Source organism: Channa argus, unplaced genomic scaffold (genome assembly GCF_033026475.1).
Source record: "Channa argus isolate prfri unplaced genomic scaffold, Channa argus male v1.0 Contig106, whole genome shotgun sequence".
NCBI lineage: Eukaryota > Metazoa > Chordata > Actinopteri > Anabantiformes > Channidae > Channa > Channa argus.
In genome coordinates this window covers 92,327-100,000 of record NW_027125325.1, presented here as the reverse complement: position 1 = coordinate 100,000, position 7,674 = coordinate 92,327, and the positions used below count along the sequence as shown (strand labels likewise).

Here is a 7,674-nt window from a genome sequence, read left to right as displayed (position 1 = left end):
GAAAGGTCCCTGGTTCGAAACCAGGCAGAAACACTCTTGTTGTTATTTTAAGATGACATGCACACTCAAGCTGTGTCAGTGGGTTGACTAAGTTCTTACGAATGCTTGCTCAGTAAAACAACCTGAAATCACAGAATGGCACAAATAGACAAAAGAGACAAAAAAACAAAAGATTACGCCAGGGTAGTCGCTGAATAAAGGCTGTGTGTCTTTGACAGAGCGGACGATTCAGTCAAGTCAAGTCAAGTCAAGTCAAGTGGCTTTTATTGTCATTTCTACTATACACAGTCGTACACAGTACACAGTAGAAACGAGATAATGTTCCTCCAGAACCAAGGTGCTACAAAACAACACAAACTATGTAAAGTGCATCGAGTTCAACCTAGTGTAAACAGTGCAGATGAAAAACAGTACAGACAGACAGTGTAGACGGACAACACAAAATAACACAGGACAGGACAAAAAACCTAAGATAGTGCCGACCAGTAAACCTATTGTATACTATTTTACAGTACAGTACAGTCAAGTGTGCCAAAGGTACAAAAAAAGCAGCATGTAAACAGTATAGTGCATTTGAATGTCCGGCATGTATACAGTGCAATTGCAGTGGAATGATTACTGGCTAAAGTTGCAATAGTCGTCGTTCAATTTCAGTTTTGACTATCTGTTGAGGAGTCCCTTTCCTGCATTGCATTCCCTATTCTTGGTGCACGCGATATGGCAAACAGCATGTCGAAAAAGGGTTATGCGAGACTACTGAAGAAAGTTAAGAACCAATTTCTAAACAGCCTTAGTTTGGACAAGCCGACCACATACTATTAATCGAAATAGAGAATTTCTCCCATGATAAATAGCTGCACTTGCAGCAGCAGCCGTAGGATGTCAATTACAAGAGCTTCAATCTCCTCTCCACACTGCACTGGCATAGCGTTGGACCGATCAGCCTCTACATATGAGCATGGTCCCCATTAAGCTGAGAAAGTACCTAATGTGCACTAGGAGGTTTGAAAGCCCCTTAGAGTCGACCTTGCATGATGATGTGTCGCTTTGTGGTTAGATGCTAGCCTCTGGAATTGACACCCTACGTGGCCAGTTTCTGTAGTGTAGTGGTTATCACGTTCGCCTAACACGCGAAAGGTCCCTGGTTCGAAACCAGGCAGAAACACTGTTGCTGTCAGTGCACAGTCAGCCTGGTTGGAGTGTCTTGTAAAAGGGGTTGTCTCAGTTCTAAAATGAGAAAGGCAACACTTCTGGTTTTAGTACTACAAAGTTCCATAAAGATATTCTCATCCCAAAGCCCCTTAGGAGTAATCTTCCGCGACTGTTTTATTCACTTTGCTGGGAAGCTACGCTCTGAAGAAGTTTGTCAAAGTGGCCGGTTTCTGTGGTGTAGCGGTTATCACGTTCGCCTCACACGCGAAAGGTCCCTGGTTCGAAACCAGGCAGAAACACTCTTGTTGTTATTTTAAGATGACATGCACACTCAAGCTGTGTCAGTGGGTTGACTAAGTTCTTACGAATGCTTGCTCAGTAAAACAACCTGAAATCACAGAATGGCACAAATAGACAAAAGAGACAAAAAAACAAAAGATTACGCCAGGGTAGTCGCTGAATAAAGGCTGTGTGTCTTTGACAGAGCGGACGATTAAGTCAAGTCAAGTCAAGTCAAGTCAAGTGGCTTTTATTGTCATTTCTACTATACACAGTGGTACACAGTACACAGTAGAAACGAGATAACGTTCCTCCAGAACCAAGGTGCTACAAAACAGCACAAACTATGTAAAGTGCATCGAGTTCAACCTAGTGTAAACAGTGCAGATGAAAAACAGTACAGACAGACAGTGTAGACGGACAACACAAAATAACACAGGACAGGACAAAAAACCTAAGATAGTGCCGACCAGTAAACCTATTGTATACTATTTTACAGTACAGTACAGTCAAGTGTGCCAAAGGTACAAAAAAAGCAGCATGTAAACAGTATAGTGCATTTGAATGTCCGGCATGTATACAGTTCAATTGCAGTGGAATGATTACTGGCTAAAGTTGCAATAGTCGTCGTTCAATTTCAGTTTTGACTATCTGTTGAGGAGTCCCTTTCCTGCATTGCATTCCCTATTCTTGGTGCACGCGATATGGCAAACAGCATGTCGAAAAAGGGTTATGCGAGACTACTGAAGAAAGTTAAGAACCAATTTCTAAACAGCCTTTGTTTGGACAAGCCGACCACGACCACGATAAATAGCTGCACTTGCAGCAGCAGCCCTAGGATGTCAATAACAAGAGTCTCAATCTCCTCTCCACACTGCACTGGCATAGCGTTGGACCGATCAGCCTCTACATATGAGCATGGTCCCCATTAAGCTGAGAAAGTACCTATTGTGCACTAGGAGGTTTGAAAACCTCTTAGAGTCGACCTTGCATGATGATGTGTCGCTTTGTGGTTAGATGCTACCCTCTGGAATTGACACCCTACGTGGCCAGTTTCTGTAGTGTAGTGGTTATCACATTCGCCTAACACGCGAAAGGTCCCTGGTTCGAAACCAGGCAGAAACACTGTTGCTGTCCATTATTATCTGCACAGTCAGCCTGGTTGGAGTGTCTTGTAAAAGGGGTTGTCTCAGTTCTAACAATGCGAAAGGCAACACTTTTGGTTTTAGTACTACAAAGTTCCATAAAGATCTTGTCATCCCAAAGCCCCTTAGAAGTAATCTTCCGCGACTGTTTTATTCACTTTGCTGGGAAGCTACGCTCTGAAGAAGTTTGTCAAAGTGGCCGGTTTCTGTGGTGTAGCGGTTATCACGTTGGCCTCACACGCGAAAGGTCCCTGGTTCAAAACCAGGCAGAAACACTATTGTTGTTATTTTAAGATGACATGCACACTCAAGCTGTGTCAGTGGGTTGACTAAGTTCTTACGAATGCTTGCTCAGTAAAACAACCTGAAATCACAGAATGGCACAAATAGACAAAAGAGACAAAAAAACAAAAGATTACGCCAGGGTAGTCGCTGAATAAAGGCTGTGTGTCTTTGACAGAGCGGACGATTAAGTCAAGTCAAGTCAAGTCAAGTCAAGTGGCTTTTATTGTCATTTCTACTATACACAGTGGTACACAGTACACAGTAGAAACGAGATAACGTTCCTCCAGAACCAAGGTGCTACAAAACAACACAAACTATGTAAAGTGCATCGAGTTCAACCTAGTGTAAACAGTGCAGATGAAAAACAGTACAGACAGACAGTGTAGACGGACAACACAAAATAACACAGGACAGGACAAAAAACCTAAGATAGTGCCGACCAGTAAACTTATTGTATACTATTTTACAGTACAGTACAGTCAAGTGTGCCAAAGGTACAAAAAAAGCAGCATGTAAACAGTATAGTGCATTTGAATGTCCGGCATGTATACAGTTCAATTGCAGTGGAATGATTACTGGCTAAAGTTGCAATAGTCGTCGTTCAATTTCAGTTTTGACTATCTGTTGAGGAGTCCCTTTCCTGCATTGCATTCCCTATTCTTGGTGCACGCGATATGGCAAACAGCATGTCGAAAAAGGGTTATGCGAGACTACTGAAGAAAGTTAAGAACCAATTTCTAAACAGCCTTTGTTTGGACAAGCCGACCACGACCACGATAAATAGCTGCACTTGCAGCAGCAGCCCTAGGATGTCAATTACAAGAGCTTCAATCTCCTCTCCACACTGCACTGGCATAGCGTTGGACCGATCAGCCTCTACATATGAGCATGGTCCCCATTAAGCTGAGAAAGTACCTATTGTGCACTAGGAGGTTTGAAAGCCCCTTAGAGTCGACCTTGCATGATGATGTGTCGCTTTGTGGTTAGATGCTACCCTCTGGAATTGACACCCTACGTGGCCGGTTTCTGTGGTGTAGCGGTTATCACGTTTGCCTCACACGCGAAAGGTCCCTGGTTCGAAACCAGGCAGAAACACGGTTGCTGTCTATTATTATCTGCACAGTCAGCCTGGTTGGAGTGTCTTGTAAAAGGGGTTGTCTCAGTTCTAACAATGAGAAAGGCAACACTTTTGGTTTTAGTACTACAAAGTTCCATAAAGATCTTCTCATCCCAAAGCCCCTTAGGAGTAATCTTCCGTGACTGTTTTATTCACTTTGCTGGGAAGCTACGCTCTGAAGAAGTTTGTCAAAGTGGCCGGTTTCTGTGGTGTAGCGGTTATCACGTTGCCTCACACGCGAAAGGTCCCAGGTTCGAAACCAGGCAGAAACACTCTTGTTGTTATTTTAAGATGACATGCACACTCAAGCTGTGTCAGTGGGTTGACTAAGTTCTTACGAATGCTTGCTCAGTAAAACAACCTGAAATCACAGAATGGCACAAATAGACAAAAGAGACAAAAAAACAAAAGATTACGCCAGGGTAGTCGCTGAATAAAGGCTGTGTGTCTTTGACAGAGCGGACGATTAAGTCAAGTCAAGTCAAGTGGCTTTTATTGTCATTTCTATTATACACATTGGTACACAGTACACAGTAGAAACGAGATAACGTTCCTCCAGAACCAAGGTGCTACAAAACAACACAAGCTATGTAAAGTGCATCGAGTTCAACCTAGTGCAAACAGTGCAGATGAAAAACAGTAATGACAGACAGTGTAGATGGACAACACAAAATAACACAGGACAGGACACAAAACCTAAGACAGTGCCGACCAGTAAACCTATTGTATACTATTTTACAGTACAGTACAGTCAAGTGTGCCAAAGGTGCAAAAAAAGCAGCATGTAAACAGTATACTGCATTTGAATGTCCGGCATGTATAAAGTGCAATTGCAGTGGAATGATTACTAGCTAAAGTTGCAATAGTCGTCGTTCAATTTCAGTTTTGACTATCTGTTGAGGAGTCCCTTTCCTGCATTGCATTCCCTATTCTTGGTGCACGCGATATGGCAAACAGCATGTCGAAAAAGGGTTATGCGAGACTACTGAAGAAAGTTAAGAACCAATTTCTAAACAGCCTTTGTTTGGACAAGCCGACCACGACCACGATAAATAGCTGCACTTGCAGCAGCAGCCCTAGGATGTCAATTACAAGAGTCTCAATCTCCTCTCCACACTGCACTGGCATAGCGTTGGACCGATCAGCCTCTACATATGAGCATGGTCCCCATTAAGCTGAGAAAGTACCTATTGTGCACTAGGAGGTTTGAAAGCCCCTTAGAGTCGACCTTGCATGATGATGTGTCGCTTTGTGGTTAGATGCTACCCTCTGAAAGTGCCACCCTACGTGGCCAGTTTCTGTAGTGTAGTGGTTATCACATTCGCCTAACACGCGAAAGGTCCCTGGTTCGAAACCAGGCAGAAACACTGTTGCTGTCCATTATTATCTGCACAGTCAGCCTGGTTGGAGTGTCTTGTAAAAGGGGTTGTCTCAGTTCTAACAATGAGAAAGGCAACACTTTTGGTTTTAGTACTACAAAGTTCCATAAAGATCTTGTCATCCCAAAGCCCCTTAGGAGTAATCTTCCGCGACTGTTTTATTCACTTTGCTGGGAAGCTACGCTCTGAAGAAGTTTGTCAAAGTGGCCGGTTTCTGTGGTGTAGCGGTTATCACGTTCGCCACACACGCGAAAGGTCCCTGGTTTGAAACCAGGCAGAAACACTATTGTTGTTATTTTAAGATGACATGCACACTCAAGCTGTGTCAGTGGGTTGACTAAGTTCTTACGAATGCTTGCTCAGTAAAACAACCTGAAATCACAGAATGGCACAAATAGACAAAAGAGACAAAAAAACAAAAGATTACGCCAGGGTAGTCGCTGAATAAAGGCTGTGTGTCTTTGACAGAGCGGACGATTAAGTCAAGTCAATTCAAGTGGCTTTTATTGTCATTTCTATTATACACAGTGGTACACAGTACACAGTAGAAACGAGATAACGTTCCTCCAGAACCAAGGTGCTACAAAACAACACAAGCTATGTAAAGTGCATCGAGTTCAACCTAGTGCAAACAGTGCAGATGAAAAACAGTAATGACAGACAGTGTAGATGGACAACACAAAATAACACAGGACAGGACACAAAACCTAAGACAGTGCCGACCAGTAAACCTATTGTGTACTATTTTACAGTACAGTACAGTCAAGTGTGCCAAAGGTACAAAAAAAGCAGCATGTAAACAGTATAGTGCATTTGAATGTCCGGCATGTATACAGTTCAATTGCAGTGGAATGATTACTGGCTAAAGTTGCAATAGTCGTCGTTCAATTTCAGTTTTGACTATCTGTTGAGGAGTCCCTTTCCTGCATTGCATTCCCTATTCTTGGTGCACGCGATATGGCAAACAGCATGTCGAAAAAGGGTTATGCGAGACTACTGAAGAAAGTTAAGAACCAATTTCTAAACAGCCTTTGTTTGGACAAGCCGACCACGACCACGATAAATAGCTGCACTTGCAGCAGCAGCCCTAGGATGTCAATTACAAGAGCTTCAATCTCCTCTCCACACTGCACTGGCATAGCGTTGGACCGATCAGCCTCTACATATGAGCATGGTCCCCATTAAGCTGAGAAAGTACCTATTGTGCACTAGGAGGTTTGAAAGCCCCTTAGAGTCGACCTTGCATGATGATGTGTCGCTTTGTGGTTAGATGCTACCCTCTGAAAGTGCCACTCTACGTGGCCAGTTTCTGTAGTGTAGTGGTTATCACATTCGCCTAACACGCGAAAGGTCCCTGGTTCGAAACCAGGCAGAAACACTGTTGCTGTCCATTATTATCTGCACAGTCAGCCTGGTTGGAGTGTCTTGTAAAAGGGGTTGTCTCAGTTCTAACAATGAGAAAGGCAACACTTTTGGTTTTAGTACTACAAAGTTCCATAAAGATCTTGTCATCCCAAAGCCCCTTAGGAGTAATCTTCCGCGACTGTTTTATTCACTTTGCTGGGAAGCTACGCTCTTAAGAAGTTTGTCAAGGTGGCCGGTTTCTGTGGTGTAGCGGTTATCACGTTCGCCTCACACGCGAAAGGTCCCTGGTTCGAAACCAGGCAGAAACACTCTTGTTGTTATTTTAAGATGACATGCACACTCAAGCTGTGTCAGTGGGTTGACTAAGTTCTTACGAATGCTTGCTCAGTAAAACAACCTGAAATCACAGAATGGCACAAATAGACAAAAGAGACAAAAAAACAAAAGATTACGCCAGGGTAGTCGCTGAATAAAGGCTGTGTGTCTTTGACAGAGCGGACGATAAAGTCAAGTCAAGTCAAGTGGCTTTTATTGTCATTTCTATTATACACAGTGGTACACAGTACACAGTAGAAACGAGATAACGTTCCTCCAGAACCAAGGTGCTACAAAACAACACAAGCTATGTAAAGTGCATCGAGTTCAACCTAGTGCAAACAGTGCAGATGAAAAACAGTAATGACAGACAGTGTAGATGGACAACACAAAATAACACAGGACAGGACACAAAACCTAAGACAGTGCCGACCAGTAAACCTATTGTATACTATTTTACAGTACAGTACAGTCAAGTGTGCCAAAGGTGCAAAAAAAGCAGCATGTAAACAGTATACTGCATTTGAATGTCCGGCATGTATAAAGTGCAATTGCAGTGGAATGATTACTGGCTAAAGTTGCAATAGTCGTCGTTCAATTTCAGTGTTGACTATCTGTTGAGGAGTCCCTTTCCTGC

The 7,674-nt window shown here is 43.1% G+C and overlaps 9 non-coding genes across 9 annotated transcripts; all 9 read left to right on the top strand.

Annotated features, from left to right (window-relative positions):
* Positions 1 to 1,092: 1,092 nt before the first annotated feature.
* trnav-aac (transfer RNA valine (anticodon AAC)) lies at positions 1,093 to 1,165 on the top strand. The gene has a single exon. It is a non-coding gene; the product is annotated as a tRNA-Val (tRNA).
* A 213-nt stretch (positions 1,166 to 1,378) lies between these two features.
* Positions 1,379 to 1,451, top strand: trnav-cac (transfer RNA valine (anticodon CAC)). Its single transcript has one exon. It is a non-coding gene; the product is annotated as a tRNA-Val (tRNA).
* Positions 1,452 to 2,483: 1,032 nt separating this feature from the next.
* Positions 2,484 to 2,556, top strand: trnav-aac (transfer RNA valine (anticodon AAC)). Its single transcript has one exon. It is a non-coding gene; the product is annotated as a tRNA-Val (tRNA).
* A 222-nt stretch (positions 2,557 to 2,778) lies between these two features.
* Positions 2,779 to 2,851, top strand: trnav-cac (transfer RNA valine (anticodon CAC)). The gene has a single exon. It is a non-coding gene; the product is annotated as a tRNA-Val (tRNA).
* Positions 2,852 to 3,883: 1,032 nt separating this feature from the next.
* Positions 3,884 to 3,956, top strand: trnav-cac (transfer RNA valine (anticodon CAC)). Its single transcript has one exon. It is a non-coding gene; the product is annotated as a tRNA-Val (tRNA).
* Positions 3,957 to 5,272: 1,316 nt separating this feature from the next.
* On the top strand, positions 5,273 to 5,345 carry trnav-aac (transfer RNA valine (anticodon AAC)). Its single transcript has one exon. It is a non-coding gene; the product is annotated as a tRNA-Val (tRNA).
* Positions 5,346 to 5,567: 222 nt separating this feature from the next.
* Positions 5,568 to 5,640, top strand: trnav-cac (transfer RNA valine (anticodon CAC)). Its single transcript has one exon. It is a non-coding gene; the product is annotated as a tRNA-Val (tRNA).
* Positions 5,641 to 6,662: 1,022 nt separating this feature from the next.
* On the top strand, positions 6,663 to 6,735 carry trnav-aac (transfer RNA valine (anticodon AAC)). Its single transcript has one exon. It is a non-coding gene; the product is annotated as a tRNA-Val (tRNA).
* A 222-nt stretch (positions 6,736 to 6,957) lies between these two features.
* trnav-cac (transfer RNA valine (anticodon CAC)) lies at positions 6,958 to 7,030 on the top strand. Its single transcript has one exon. It is a non-coding gene; the product is annotated as a tRNA-Val (tRNA).
* The last annotated feature ends 644 nt before the right edge of the window (positions 7,031 to 7,674 follow it).